Genomic DNA, 15,579 nt, shown 5'->3' with positions numbered 1-15,579 from the left:
AAGTGACCCAGTGGAATCCTTTCCCAAAGACTGGGCCCCGGGCTCCAGCGCCCTGAGGCTTTATACCTGAGTACATACATGACATAATCGGATACAATCGCACACGGCAGCAAAAAGAAAACCAATGGGCGCATTCAAGCCTTGCCCCCTGATCATGTAAAGAGTTCCCTCCCAACTTCTGCTTTTTCAGTCTGAACATGCAGTATAACCTTTCCCCTGATTTATGGCAAGGAGGAAGAAAAAGGAACTTCGGCCCTTACGCTCCTACGCGGCCATCTGCTATACCGGAACATTCTGCGGTTAGCATCTTCCTGTTTGAGCTACTCGGGACCCTGTCTGGACAGGGGGGAAAGTGCCAGCACAGCAGATTTATTGCTTCCTCCTTATGTTAGCGAGACATTGAGAAGAACAAGGGAAGCGAACTGGGGCAGAGTTCATTTCGGATTTTTCCGATCTAAGCAATTTGCTATAAGCTTTTGCAGAAGCCGTCATGATTCAAACATGGATTATATAAAAATCATTATAAGGATATATGGTTATATGGCTAACTGATTATATGAAAAGCATAAGGGTAAAATTCCTCCAGGTGGTCCTGCTTCTGTGAGGAGAATCAGAACTTACAATGTTAAACAGTTCTGTGTGACGTCTCACATTCTGAGGCGTGGTTATGTTCACATACGGGAATCTTTCTTTGTGAGTTCCCTTTCGTTTTTGGCTGAGAGACGAAAGGATGCCTGCTCTCTCGCCGGGCTGATTTATGATGTTTTTCTTCTCATTAATGGCTGTTGGAGATTAGCAAGAAGCCTGCATTCAGTCTGATTTATTATCCACACACAAGGCAACACTTTCTTCTGCTGCAAAACTCTGCTAAGGACTTTGCTAAGAGAGCTAAGAGAGCTCAAGTTTTTTCTATCGGCACAGGCGTCCATTGGCGCAGCGAAAGCGTGCCAGGCGCCATCTTATCTCACAGGTTATGGAAGCTAGCCAAGCTTTGGAAGCTGTTGCCACGTCGTGCCTGTGTGTGTGGGAGAAGCCAGCTGGAGCTCCTGCCTAATGTTTGAGGCAGCGAAGCTTGCTGGGGAGGATCTCATCTTCAGGACCGGGTGCCAAGAGGAGCTGCTGTTACGTGAGTAGGCTCAGCCCCGGGTAAGAAGATGGCTGATGGCCAGGAGTCATACTCCGTCCCCTTCGAAAAATTAAATGGGAGAAACTGGGAGGAGTGGTCAAGGAAGCTGAAGGCCTGGCTGGTAGGCAAGGGTCTGTGGGAGGCAATCCAAGGGCCCCCACAGCAAGCTGCAGCCGGAGCTGCAGCAGCGGTTGTTGCAGCTGCCCAAGCCTCACAGAGGAAAAACCAGAAAGCCCTAGGAGCTATAGTGCTCAGTTTGGAGGGCTCACAGCTACCTTTGGTGGAGGGTCTTGAGACTGCTCATGAGGCCTACCAGGCACTAGAGAGAGTGCACCACAGGACCACAGCTGGGGCAAAGATCCACACCACCAGAAGCTTGTTTGAGCTGAAGCTGCGTCCTGGTGACAGCATCAGACAGCATGTGACTAAGATGCTCTCTGTTTTCAACAAGCTGAGACTGTTGCAAGTCAACTTTATTGAGGAACTGAAAGTTTATATTTTGCTCAGCTCTTTGGACAAAAGTTATGACAATTTGTGTCTAACTTTGGAATCTATGATTCCAGCGGATCTTACGCTGCAGTATGTGACTGGTCGTTTGTGTGACGAGCAGAAACGCCATCTCAGAGAGGGCCGAGCTGGCGCAGGGTGCCCTGCCGGTAACAGAGGGGGGGCCAAGCCAGAAGGCACAGTTCAGGCTTTTTCCACTCGTCGTTGTTTTGTCTGCGGGTCTGTTGACCATTTACGTCGATCCTGTCCGAGGAGAGCCAGAGAGGCCGGGCAGGATGTCTCCAAGGTCGCTTCCCATGGCAGTCAGCCAAGTCCTCGTGGCAGCCAGCCAGGTTTCCATGGCAGCCAGTCTAGGAGAGGAAGCCAGCGTGGGAATGCGAAGGGAGGACGTGACAGGAAGTGAGAAGGACGGTTCTTCTTATCACCTAGCTGCCTCTATGGCAACGCTAAGGGACAACTCCAGTGAGGGCAGCATGCTGCGTTGGGTCATCGACTCAGGAGCCAGCCATCACCTAGTGGTGAAATGTGGAACTGCAGGGCTGTTTCAACTGGGAAAACAGTCACTCTTGCTGATGGCTCACAGAGACAATTAACCACTGTTGGCAATGTGTTTGTTTCTTTTTTACAGGCAGAGCTGGAGGTCTATGTTGTGCCAGGAATGAAATGTTGTCTTTTATCTGTATCTGCTCTTGTAAAGGAGGGTTATAAGGTTTGCTTTGAAAATGATGTCTATTTCCAGGGGTGGGAAACAACTGGTCAATGTTGCATGTCAGAACAACCTCTTTGTTCTGGAGACACCTCTGGAGGGTAAGGAGGACGCTGAGACAGCACAGGCGCAATGTGCTAACGTTCCCACACATGATTCGTGTGCTCACTTGTGGCACAGGAGAATGTCGCATAGCTGTTGGAAATATATCCAGAAGTTGCCCGAATGCACTGAAGGTTGTAAGATGAAAGCATGTGATAAATTCTTGGATTGTAGGGCATGCAAAAGAGCAAAGATAAAAAGGTGCAGTTATCCCAGATCGGAGAGGGTAACCACAAGGCCTTTTGAGCTTGTGCATACAGACCTTTGTGGACCCATGCCAGTGCCGAGTCTGGGCGGGGCCAGGTATGCGCTCACGCTGACAGATGATTTTTCGAGGAACGGCTGGGTTTTCTCGCTGAAACGGAAAAGCGAGGCGGCGCAACTGATCAAAGACTGGGTTGCGGCGGTGGAACTACAGTTTTCCACCAAGGTGCAGAGCTTTCAGAGCGACCGAGGCGGGGAGTTCACGGGGTCTGCTCTGCAGAGTTTCTTCTGCCAGAAGGGAATAAGTCACAGGTTGACGGTTGCTTTTTCTCCTCAGGAGAATGGCGTAGCGGAGCGCAGGAACAGAATGCTAGCTGAGGCAGCTGACGCTCTACTGTTTGACTCTGATTTGCCTCAGAGCTTTTGGGCCGAAGCTTGGAAAGTGTTTAATGTTTGATGCATTATGATATTTTGATAGTTTGTTGGAAGCCACCCAAAGTGGCTGGGGAAGCCCAGCCAGATGGGCGGAGTATAAATAATAAATTATTATCATTATTATTATTAAGACACTTAACACTGTTTCACTGACCACTTCCTATCGCAAACAACAGGGAGGATGGCCTGACCTTGAACAAAGAACTCCATGCCAGCTGAGACCTAGGACCAACTGGCTAAATGCCAGATGGCCCATGATACCCCAAATAAACTCCTATATGACTACATAGGGGATACTTTCTGCAACCCACCCCCCACTCTCTAACCCAAATCTTATTTTTACCTCTAGGTCAGCGCAATTTCACTGGTTTGATAGACAATGTCAGGGAACTGACATCGGAGCCAGGAGTGGAGGCAAGGCTCCCAAGCGATGCCGGAGAAGGGCCCAGCAGGGAGAGAGGGAACTCATCGGCTGGGGAAGGAAATCAGCGTAACACCAGGGATAAAGGGGGGCGGATGGGGGAATCGGCGAAGGGGCTCCAGGACTCTTCGCCGGAGACCAGCGGGGAAAGCACAGGTCCTCCGCTACCCACACCCACCCTGTGCAGAAGACTTCAGCGCAGGGAAAGTAGGCGTAGACTTGGCGTCAAAGAACTTCTTTGCTGGAAGAAGTTCAAGAAACGCCCACTGACGGATTCTGCTAGCAACTGAAACAGCCACGAAGTGAAGGGCTGTCCAGCCAGGAAAAGGTTTAACCAGGCAACCTAGCCAGGAGTGGCGGCAACTTACGCACGAGCAACCCCATATAACCCTTACAGCAATCCGTCAGTCACTGACATTGCTTGTGCGCAGCGACAGGCAGGCAGCACCATGAGCCAAACCGGAGGAGCCGGCGCCATGGAGCAAGCAGCTGGAGTGCAAAATCTGGTGGAGAGGAACCGAGATTTGGAACAGCATGTGGCTCTGCTGATGGCGCGGCTAGACGAAAGGCGGACTCAGGATGCACAGGTCAGACCCACCCCCGTCGCAAGGAAGGTACCGGGACTGGTACACAAGTTTGGGGGGAAGCCCCAGGACTATACTGCGTTCCGAACGGAAATAGAGTACGCTTTGGAACTGCAGCATAATGACTTTGCTGATGATGGGGAAAGGGTGGCCTATATTGTCGGGCATCTACAGGATGGGGCCCAGGAATGGGTCAGGCCCCTAATGGCAACGCAAAATGCTGCCTTGAAGGACCTTAGGAAATTCTTCGGAGCGATGGATGCAATGTATTCCAGTGAAGTGGAGCAAAATGTGACTCGACGGGAATTGATGGGGTGCAAGCAGGGGAGCCAATCAGTTAGAGACTACTGGTCGCGTTTTGCGATGCTGATCCACCGGCTCAGGTGGGATCTGGACTCTGAACCCATTCAAATGTTGTTTGAGGAGGGCTTGTCCCCAACGGTGAAGGACGAGCTTTCCCACGCGCCCTGCCCGCAGTTGATGGATCAGCTGACCAAGGCTGTGCTTGCGATTGGAGTAAGACAGGAAGCGCGGGCTCAGGAGAAGCGCGAAGGGAGAGGGGAACGTTGCCATGACTACCGCATTCCTAAAATGCCGAGGCAGCCTTCCCAGCCGGCTGAGCCAATGGAAATAGATGGCGCGTGCGCGAGGTTTCAAACTCCAGTGAAGGTCGCAAGAAGGAGGGAAAGGATTGGAAAACCACCAAGAAGTGTTTCCTCTGCCAACGGCCAGGACATTTTGCCAGGATCTGCTCTCAAAGAAAGGCCTGGCAAAGGATGGTGGGAGCTGCTGGCTGTGAGGAGGAGGGGGAAAAGGGGCAGGCGCAGGGAAACGCCAACGCTTGGCTGCCAATCAGCGGGCACAGCAGCCAGGCCAGCAACCAATAGAAGTGCCCCAGCCAGACCCCCCCAAGGCAGCTATAGCCATAGAAGTGGTGCTAGAACTCCCGAATGGGCACCCAGTCAAGGTGAAGGGGCTGCTGGATTCAGGCAGCTCCTGCAATTTCTTCAGCAAAGACTTCACTCTGGAGCACCAACTCCACCTGCTGCCCCTGGATTTTCCCTTGCAAGTGATCACCATCGATGGCAGAGAACTTCTGGGAGGGGAAGTGACGCACCAGACCCCACCAATGAGAATGAGCGTTTCCAGGCACACGGAGACCATTGCCTTTCACGTAGCCACACTGGCAGGACCCCCAATATTAGGGATGAGCTGGCTGGCACTACATGATCCAGTAGTGGCATGGCATCAGCGGACGGTCACCTTTGGGTCAGCTCACTGCTTGGAACACTGTCTAGGGGGGGGAAACCCAAGGATGACCGTGGCCAGGGTGGCTGGGATGGCTGTGGAGCCAAAAGGGGAGGTGCCACCACAATATGCTGACCTGCAGGAGGTCTTCAGCGAGAAGGAGGCGGATAGACTACCCCCCCATAGGCCCTTTGACTGCCAAATCAACTTACTCCCAGGGGCTCAGCTGCCGGTGGGTAAACTGTATGCCACGTCGGACCGGGAAATGCAGGAGTTGCGGGAATTTATTGACAAGAACCTGAAAAGAGGTTTCATAAGAGAATCAAAGGCGGTGGGGGGCAGTCCGGTGTTCTTTGTGGACAAAAAAGATACTAATCAGCCCAGGCTCGTTGTGGACTATCGGGCTGTCAACCTGGTGTCAGAACCCGTGACCTTCCCAATGCCCAGGATTGACGACATTTTAACATGGGTGAGGCACGGGAAATTTTTTACCAAGCTGGACCTCAGGGGAGCGTACAATTTGATTAGGACCTCCCCAATTGACCATTATAACACTTTAATCCGAAAACTCCAACCGTTATTGTCAAGACTCAGGAGACCTAACCGCAATGAGTCCTCTACCAACAAAAAATGGTTTGACCGCGAATGCATCCAGGCAAAACTTATACTCAGGGAATGCTTTAAGGTCTTCCAGCAAAATCCTAACCCTATCACTAAATTAGTTACAACTTAAAAAAAAGAACTACAAAGAGTTACTAAAAACCAAAAAAAGAACCGCAGACTCTCTCATCTGGCAGGCCCTCATAAAAGCATCAATAGAAAAAGACAATACCAACTTCTGGAAAATTATCTCCAGTCAAACCAAAACTCCTAACGAGGGCACAATAATCCCTGCAAACTCATGGGAAGAGCACTATAAAGTGCTGTTTAGGGAACATCGTCCTTCTGTGCTGCTTAACATCCCTTTAGATAATGATACACCATGGCCCCCAACATCTGAAACTGAGATCACTTCGTTAATTCTACAAATGAAATCTGGCAAAGCCCCAGGAAGTGATTTCATTGTCGCTGAACTTCTGAAAGCGCAAATAAACTGGTGGGCCCCGGTTCTTGCAAATCTATTTTCATATATAGATAAGACAACTGAAATCCCTAAAGATTGGGGACTGGCTATAATTGTTCCTATATTTAAAAAGGGCAACCCCTCTGACCCATCTAATTATAGACCAATTAGTCTTCTGAATGTGATCTGTAAACTTTATACAAAACATCTATGCCTAAAATTATGTGAATGGTTAGATCATAATAACCTGCTAGAAATTGAACAAGCAGGGTTTACACCTGGACGTTCTACCATAGATCACTGCTTAGTGTTAGATTATTTTGTTTATAAGTATGTGAAACATTGGAAAAGGTCATTGTATGCGGCCTTTGTGGACCTAAAGGCAGCATTCGATTCTGTATCCAGGGGTAGGCTCTGGGCCAAATTGGCCAATATGGGTATTAACAGAAGGTTATTACTTCTGATGATTAAGCTTCATGAGAACAATACCCTCCAGATAAGACTCGCACAGGACGGCAGACACTCTAGAGAAATCCCAGTCCAAAGGGGAGTTAGACAAGGATGCCTATTAGCTCCATTTTTATTTAACATCTATGTTAACTCCCTGGTCACATGTTGCTGTGAAATCGAAACCCCCCCCCGTGTTCTCTAACGGCAGAAAAGTACCAGTTTTAATGTATGCGGATGCCGCTGCTCTTCTCTCTCAAACCAAAGTGGGTCTGAAACGTGCCTTAGGAAAGTTTAGTGACCAATGTAACACTGAACTGTTAACAATTAACTTTGCCAAAACCAAAATTGTACATTTTAACCGCTCCTTCAGGAAAGATAATTGGAGCGTAAAGGGAAATGCCATTGAACAGACTAAGACCTTCCAATACTTAGGCATTACTTTCTCTTATAATGCCAAATTGTCAACACACCTGACCACATCAGCTATATCAGCAGGAAGAAGTGCAAATGCCATCCTTACGATTATTCAGAAGGAAAGGAGCTGGCTTCCTCCTGATGGCCCTAAAAGTTTTTCAGGCAAAATCTTTAGCCCAACTCCTGTATGGCTCTCAAATTAGCCCCTCTGCCAACCTTAAGACCCTTGAAACAGTACAATCAAAATTCTTAAGATCATTATTTGCTACCCCAAAGTGTACACCTAATGCAGTCTTAAGGCAAGAGGCAGGACTGCCCAGAGTGGAATTAAAAGTCTGGGAGCAAGCAATATCCCTCTGGCTGAAAATCCATTACAATCCTAAGGGACTGTTACCTTGCTTCCTGGCCGCAGCTCCCTATCCTCCTTGGCTTATGCAAATAACTAATAAGATTAAACAAATTGGCCTAAACCCTGAAAATCTTTTTATTGAAACTCCGAACAAGGCAAAAGCAATTATTACTCAGAGACTTTACGATGTCGAATTACAACAAGAAGACGCCCTACTCCCGGAGACGTGTAGATGCTTAAAAGCTTGGCCTAATTTTGCAGCTGCCCCTTACTTAACTAACATCACTAACGAAGCTTATAGATGGGCTTTCTCTAGAGCCCGTTTTGAGACAATGCCCTCAGCAGTGCTGTACGGCAAATTCACGCGGGTACCAATGCATGCGCGTCTCTGCCCCTGTATGTCTAATAAGGTAGAATCATGTCACACACATCCTTTTATTTTGCGAATTTTACAGTGAAGAACGAGTTCAACTTATTTTGCCGCTTTTATCAAAATTTATACCCCTACAACATTATTTGGAATCCTCCCCCGAAATTCTACGAAAATACCTTCTGGAAGATTCCTCAAGCTCAATATCATATGAGGTGGCCAAATTTTGCACTTTAGTAATCAGGAAGCGTAAATCCCAAATCTGTGGAATGGCACACTGCGAAGTTCCCTTGTGTAATCTTTTTTTTCCTTTCCTTTTCTTTTCTTTTCTGATGTTGTTGATTTCTTTTTGTTTGATCTTGTGGTGTTTAGTGTCACTGGCTTTTGCCGCAATAAAACTTGAACTTGAACTAGAAACGACGAATTCGCTCAAACAAAAATCAGGGAACTCCGGGACGGAAGGGAAAACCATGGAGGGTTTGAGGAAAAGGAAGGGGTACTGTACTACAAGGGGGCGCTGTACGTACCGGGGGAGACCTTGAGGGGAAGGGTACTCAAACAACTCCACGACAACCCAACAGCGGGGCATTTTGGTCAACACAAAACCATGTTGCTTGTCACCAGGCAGTTCTGGTGGCCAAGGGTAAGGGAAGATGTACGGGAATATGTACGGGGGTGCGACCGCTGCCAGAGGGCAAAGGGGGAGAGGGCTGCACCCGCAGGGTTACTGGAACCCTTACCCACGCCGGGAAGACCCTGGGAGGTGGTATCCATCGATTTTATGACAGATTTGCCCAAGTCAAGGGGGAAGACAGCAGTCATGGTAGTATGGAGAGAGTCAGAACTTACAGGGTTAAGAAGTTCTGAGTGACGTCTCACATTCAGAGGCGGGTTTAGAACACTGGGAGTGTCTGTCTACGCTGACACACAGTGTGAGTCTAGCCAGATCCGGGAGAGGATTGAAGATGAGTGCGCTGTCGCCGGGATTTCTGATCTGTTGATCTGTACGAGATTAAAGCTCTTTGTAAGATAAGGAAAGACACCGAGCGTCTGACTGATTTATTGAGCACACAAGGCATCATCGGCTCTGCTTCTGTCGCTGTGCTAAGCTCTGCTAACTGCAGCTGGGGGCCCGGAGCGACAGAGACACGCAGGCGGAAGCGTGTGGGCTCCGTGGGCAAGCGAAGCTGCCAGTAAATTTCTTCAAAGGTTATGGGAGGTCAGCTGACGCTGTGAAGCAAGCCAAGTCCGTGCCGGTGTGTGCTGTGTGATCTCCTGCCAGGGAGGGCAGTGGAGAAAAGCTGAAAGCCGAGACGCTGGAGACGCTGAAGCCAGCTGGGAGGAGCTGTGCTGGACCGGGTGCCGGAGAAGCTACTACTGTTCGTAAGTAAGCTGGGCCCCGGGGGAGAAGATGGCAGACAGCCATGAATCGTGTGCAGTCCCTTTTGAAGAGGTGGACGGGAAGGAGCCCTGGGTCGCGTGGCAGGCACTGAAAGCGGAAAGTCAGGCCACAGTGGGAGCCAGACCAGAGGGGGCCAGATGCTGCACAGACACTGCAAGTTCAGCAGGGGCTTGAGGACGCCCAGAGAGTCCAGGAGGGGCTGAGCAACGCCCAGGAAGCCCAAGGGGGGCTGGAGCTGTGTCTGGAAGCTGCTGCGATGCTTTGACACGCCAGAGCAATGGGCAGCCGTGTGCTGGAGAGCTGCTGAGAGCTGGGAAGAGGAAGGCAGGAGCAGTCCGTTCCTCTGGAAGCTATGCACCTAGGTTTGGTGGTGCAGGCCAGTCCAAAGGTCTTAAAGGTGCCCCGGCTGTTTGGCAGGAGCTGGAGAAGGTTTGCAGAGAAACCACAGAGCTGGAAGCCAAAAGCCACGTCCCCAAGCCTCAAAGAAAAGCCTCAAGGAGTGCTGCTGGCAAGAGTGGGGGGGGGCACAGAAGTCCAAAGGCCTGTTTGTAAAGTTTTCCACTCGTCGCTGTTTTGTTTGCGGTTCTCCTGAACACCTGCGCCGCTGCTGCCCAAAGAGAGCGATGGAGAAAGGGCAGGAAAGTCCCAAGGACATTTCCCATGGGAATCAACCAGGTTTCCATGGCAACCAGCCCGGTAGAAGAGGCCAGCGTGGGAAGACGCAGGGACGGCCGGAAGGGGAAGGAGGTGCTTATCAGCTGTTTGCTTCAATGGCTGTTTTGAAAGACACCTGCAAAGGCCCCAAGGAAGGGGGCAGAAGGAACTCTGTTGCTAAGGCAACGAAGGACAGTGTGCTACGTTGGGTCATTGACTCTGCTGCTAATAGACATCTCGTGCCTGAGACACCTGGTGTCCAGATAAAGAACTGCAGAGCTGTCTCAGCTGGGAAATCAGTGTGTTTTGCTGATGGGTTGGTCTCGCACAGTGCGAACCTGAGATTTGTGGGGAGGCTCAACAGGCAGGTGGGAAGGTGTGGAACACACAGAGGTCTGTAAACGTGTGTGTTCACAAGTCCTCTCAGAATGTGATACGAGAGGGGGTATGGAGAGAGTCAGAACTTACAGGGTTAAGAAGTTCTGAGTGATGTCTCACATCGCTCTGCTAAAGGACGTTGCAGCTGGAAGCTGCCTAGAGGGAACAGAGGCATGCAGAGGAAGCGTGTGGGCTCTGGGGGCAAGCGAAGCTGCAAATCAATTACCAATATTTGAGGGGGCTGAAAAAGGCTCTACTAGGTTTAACAATAGAGTCAATGGAAGGTGGTCACCACCAAAATATTCAGCCACTTCCATTTTTGTAGAAATTGAGAATAGCTCCAGCGTCAATAAAATGTAGTCGACAACACTGGTTCCCCAGGAAGTGATGCACGTTAACTGCTGCGAGGACAAGGGAGTGATGTTACCATTTGCGATGCAAAGATCGTTTTCCATGGCCAATTGGGCCATCAGCCTCCCCGACGCATTTGTTACAGGATCAAGAGAGCATCTGTTTCCCCAGGGGGGCTGCAGGGGATTGTCCAAGAGTGCTGCGGGAGATAATATATCATCGTCGTTGGGACCTATTCTTGCATTAAAGTCACCTAAGAGGATTTGGGGAAGTCCAGGGTTAGTTATTTGAAGGTCATGGAGCCAAGATGAAAGTTCAGACCACCTTTCATTGCGGTCGAAATCATTGATTACTGGGGGCAGATATACTGTAGTTATCAACCATGGGCTTTTGGTCTTTGAAAGATGGATCTTTATAGTGAGAAAGTAAGGGGAAGATTTAATTTCCTCGCAAATAGTGAGGGATAGGTTGGTTGAAATAAGACAGGCGAGGCCAGCTTGGGGGCGACCCCTGTTGGTTAGTTTACGAGCACAGGAGCTAAAGGAGCAATAATTAGGGAGAGCGATACTTTGTTGGGACCAGGTCTCTTGAAGGCACACAATGTCAAAAGAAGAGATGAAGTTTATTGCCTCAGGATCCATTTGCTTTGTCGCCCAGCCGTTAACATTCCAGGAGACAATTGTAAGGCTCTGGGATGGATTGGATGTGTCTTTAAAGGAAGGAACTGCTTTTTCTTGATTTGTGAGTGAGGATTGGGTCTGTTTATACCTAATGATGTCGAATTTCCGCGGAGATAGGGAGCCGGCTGATGTTTGCCTCAGGTCTGATCTTTGTCAATTATTTCCCAAGGTGCTTTTAGGGATTACTCTTTTATGAGCCGGCCCATTACTCTCCATACATGGCAAACTAGCCAAGTGTTCTATAGTTTCGGCTGTTAAGTGTTGAATACTGACATTAGTGATCACCGGGCCTTTGAAGTGTGTTATCTCTTTCCGTAAGTACCTGATTATGGCCTAATTCTGCCTCGTCTAGGTACCTCAGCTTGTCCCAAGAGCCAGGTGAGTTCACCTTGGGGATGGTTCTCCTTGTTGGAGGTGGTGTAGTGTTCTCTTCAGTGTGCTGGGCTTCCTTGATTGGAGGTAGGTTAATCTCAGCCATTTTCTGAAGGTAACGTGGCCGACAGGTCGCTGGGTTTTGTTCTTGTATAGGGTTCAAATTATAGGAAGTCTGGTCCTTATTGTGGGCGTCCACATTAATTTCCTTATTTATATCTCTTCCAATATTAAATACTATAGGCCCATATCATTATTAAATAACGTTTACAAAATCTTCACAGAGGTAATGGCAAGCAGACTTAAAAAATGTCTAGTAAATCTAATTCATAAGGTTCAAGCAGGATTCCTCCCAAATAGGTTACTCAAAGACAATGTAAGGCAATGTAAGGCATACCATAAATATCATTGAATATCTGGAGTGTAAGAATGAAGTACCTGCGGCGCTGATTTTCATCAATGCGGAGAAGGCATTTGACAATGTTTCATGGCCGTTCCTACTAAAAAGCATGGAGAAAGCAGGGCTAGAGGGTGAATTTATGGAATAAAAGCAATTTATTCAAATCAGTCTGCTAAATTGATTATAAACAACAATTTAACAAACTCATTCAAAATTGAAAAAGGAACAAGACAGGGTTGCCCTCTATCCCCGCTTTTATTCATTATGGTATTAGAGGTAATTACGAACAAAATAAGGGCAACACCAGAGATTCGAGGGATCAAAGTAGGAACGAAAGAATACAAACTAAAAGCGTACGCAGACGATTTGATGCTATCCCTAGAAGAACCACAAAAAAGTGTCAGTAAGGCTCTGGAAATATTAGAAGAATATGGCAAACTATCCGGTTTTAAATTGAATAAATTAAAGACAAAACTGCTGACTAAAAATCTGGGAAAGGATGAAAGAGAAAAATTAGAGATACAGAATGGAATTAAGGTGGCCAAAAAAATAAAATATCTGGGAATTTGGCTAACTACAAAAAATATAAATTTAATTCAGGACAACTATTTGACAACATGGAAGGAAATTAAAAAAGATCTAGATACATGGAACAGAGTGAAACTTTCGTGGTCGGGAAGGATGGCGGCAATAAAAATGAACATACTCCCAAAAATGTTATTTTTGTTCCAGAACATTCCAGTGATTAGAGGTTCCACAATGTTTAAGGATTGGCAGAAAACCCTTTTGAAATTTATATGGCAAGGGAAAAGACCGAGAATTAGATTCAAATTACTCACAGATCGAAAAGAAAGAGGGGGATTCTCGGTGCCAAATCTGAAACTATACTTCAAGGCCTCCTGCCTTTGCTGGATCAAAGATTGGATCAATTTGGAAAACACTGACCTGTTAGACCTAGAGGGTTTTAACAATAGGTTCGGTTGGCACGCCTACTTGTGGCTAAATAAAGAAAAGGTACATAAAGGGTTTTCAAGCCATATAGAAACTTAAAAACTACAGCAGGTCTGATATAAACCTTACGATGCGTAAACCATTAATAATTATTAGCTGCAGAAAAAAGAAAAATTTTCATTAAGAAGCCCGAAATCAGGAGGGAAGGAGGTCAATAGGTGTGTAGAGGAAAGATCTAAATATCTAAAGATATAAAGATTCAAGGAATAAGACACAGAACTGTAAAGGAAATTGATGTTATTTCTGTGTTATGTATGGATATTTCTTCTTCTTCTTTTTTCTTTTTTTCTGAAACGTTTTGTTTTTTCTTTTGGTTATTTAAGTGAAATTCAATAAAAAGAAATTAATAAATAAATAAAACATTCTAAGTTATAATACAATCAAAAGAGCCAATTCTTCAATGCCAAATTACCGTATATATCCTTTGGGTGACTTCCCATGCTCTGAATTTTGGGGAATGATGTCATACTGCATTTCTTTATTAGTCCAAAGAAATCATTTCTGATGTTAATCCTTCATTTATGTTTTTTTTTATTATTTTAACAGGCACAGGCCCATTCAACTTTCGCTCGTATTCAAATAATCCCTCCATTAATTCAGCAAGCGGGTCAGTCCTTTATAATTCTGTATGAAATATTTTATTCTTTCCCCCGTTGTTTTCCAAAGTCCTCAGCAATGTCACTTTCCGGTTCTGCACACAAGGGCAAATCTCAGTGCGTCACATCCAAGACAAAGGGAGGTTTAGCCTTCTGCCATTAGCCCCGGGCAGATATCCAAAATTCCCTTCTGTGATCTCATTCCAGCTACTAACAAGTTGACGCCTCAGCGAAAACACAATAACTGCGGTCAAGAATTCTTTTTATCATTCCATTGAGGGTCGTTGCCAGAATCATAGTCAAAATTTCAGACAGTCTATTTCAAAGTTAAACCATAACAATAACAATTACGTCCTGGTGTCATCTAACCTTTTGAGCAGAGCACGGGAATGTAAAGTGGTGGAGAGGGCTTACAGCGACCATCTACCGCTTTGTTTAATACTGGATGTAAGAAAAGATTTATTTTGCTCTGATAAACTTGTAGCCCCATGTTTCGAAAACATGGAGATAAGATACTCACGTATTAAATGGTCCAGCAAATTGAGTGATGAAATATCGGAAAGACTTCACTCAGATACTTTTCTTGCTAGAAAGGAGAACCTCGTTAATTCCCCAACTCCTGAGGCTAGATTAGACATGTTCCGGGAACTGATTTCGTCTCTACAACCTTATCTGACCAACAAAAAAACGCCACGGCAATCTCTACACTCTAATAAATCCAAACCTTGGTTTGACCAAGAATGCATGGCTATGAAACGCCTCATGCTGGATAAGTATAGGAACTATAGATCAGCGAACTTACCTTCGCTTCCATTAGACTGGTTTGAGTTAAAACGCAGTTATAAAGCTTTGATTAATAAGAAAAAGCTCCAGGCACAAAGGGAGGAATGGCAGTGCCTAGTGGAGGCCTCCCAAAGGAAAGATTCTGCCACGTTTTGGAAAACAATTGCAAAAAGCTGGAGAGACTCCCCGATTGAAATCGAATACTCTATACCTGTTGGAGCATGGGAGGCCTATTTCCTCTCATTATATTCATCAAATCAACTGGTCCCAGTTCTGCTTCCTGCTTCAAGTGAATTTGGCAAGGAATGGCCCCCTGTAACCACAGAAGAAATTACTGGCCTTATTCAATCTCTTAAATCAGGGAAAGCCCCGGGTGCTGACAATATCCCACCAGAAATTCTTAAGGCAAATGTTGAATGGTGGGCCCCTGTGCTAGCCGCCTTGTTCACTAGTATAAATCAAACGGCTATTATCCCCGAGGACTGGGGTTTAGCCATCATCATTCCAATATTCAAGAAAGGAAACAGAACTGAGCCAGCTAACTACAGACCAATCAGTCTATTAAGTATTATTAGCAAACTGTACGCTGCTCATTTATGTGATAAATTAGTGGAGTGGATGGAAAGAGAGCATATTCTATCAGAAGCTCAAGCTGGGTTTAGAGCAAAGCGTTCAACTATAGACCAGGCCCTTATCCTTCAACACCTGGCAGACAAATACTCTAGAAAAGGGGGGTCTTTATATGCAGCTTTTGTGGATTTTAAATCGGCTTTTGATCTAATACCAAGGGACAGACTCTGGGAAAAGCTTAGCGCTACAAACATAGATAAACGCTTATTACGCCTTATCCGTGGTCTATACGAAAACACCAGGGTGAGGGTAAGATGCGATCGGTCAGGCCATCTAACTAAAGAAATTCAAACGCACTATGGGGTTAAACAAGGATGTGTCCTCGCGCCAACGTTATTTAATT

General features: G+C 46.9%; 1 protein-coding gene and 1 pseudogene across 3 annotated transcripts in view; one reads left to right on the top strand and one right to left on the bottom strand.

Annotated features, from left to right (window-relative positions):
* The window catches only part of LOC128412026 (zinc finger protein 420-like), a 342,858-nt gene that overhangs the window by 168,857 nt on the left and 158,422 nt on the right, over positions 1 to 15,579 (top strand). The gene's annotated exons all lie outside the window — the stretch shown is intronic.
* Positions 1 to 15,579, bottom strand: part of LOC128412189 (zinc finger protein 420-like) — a 215,270-nt pseudogene that overhangs the window by 101,558 nt on the left and 98,133 nt on the right.

The sequence above is a fragment of the Podarcis raffonei genome, chromosome 4 (assembly GCF_027172205.1).
Source record: "Podarcis raffonei isolate rPodRaf1 chromosome 4, rPodRaf1.pri, whole genome shotgun sequence".
NCBI classification, from domain to species: Eukaryota; Metazoa; Chordata; class Lepidosauria; order Squamata; family Lacertidae; genus Podarcis; species Podarcis raffonei.
This window is presented reverse-complemented; position numbering and strand designations above follow the sequence as displayed.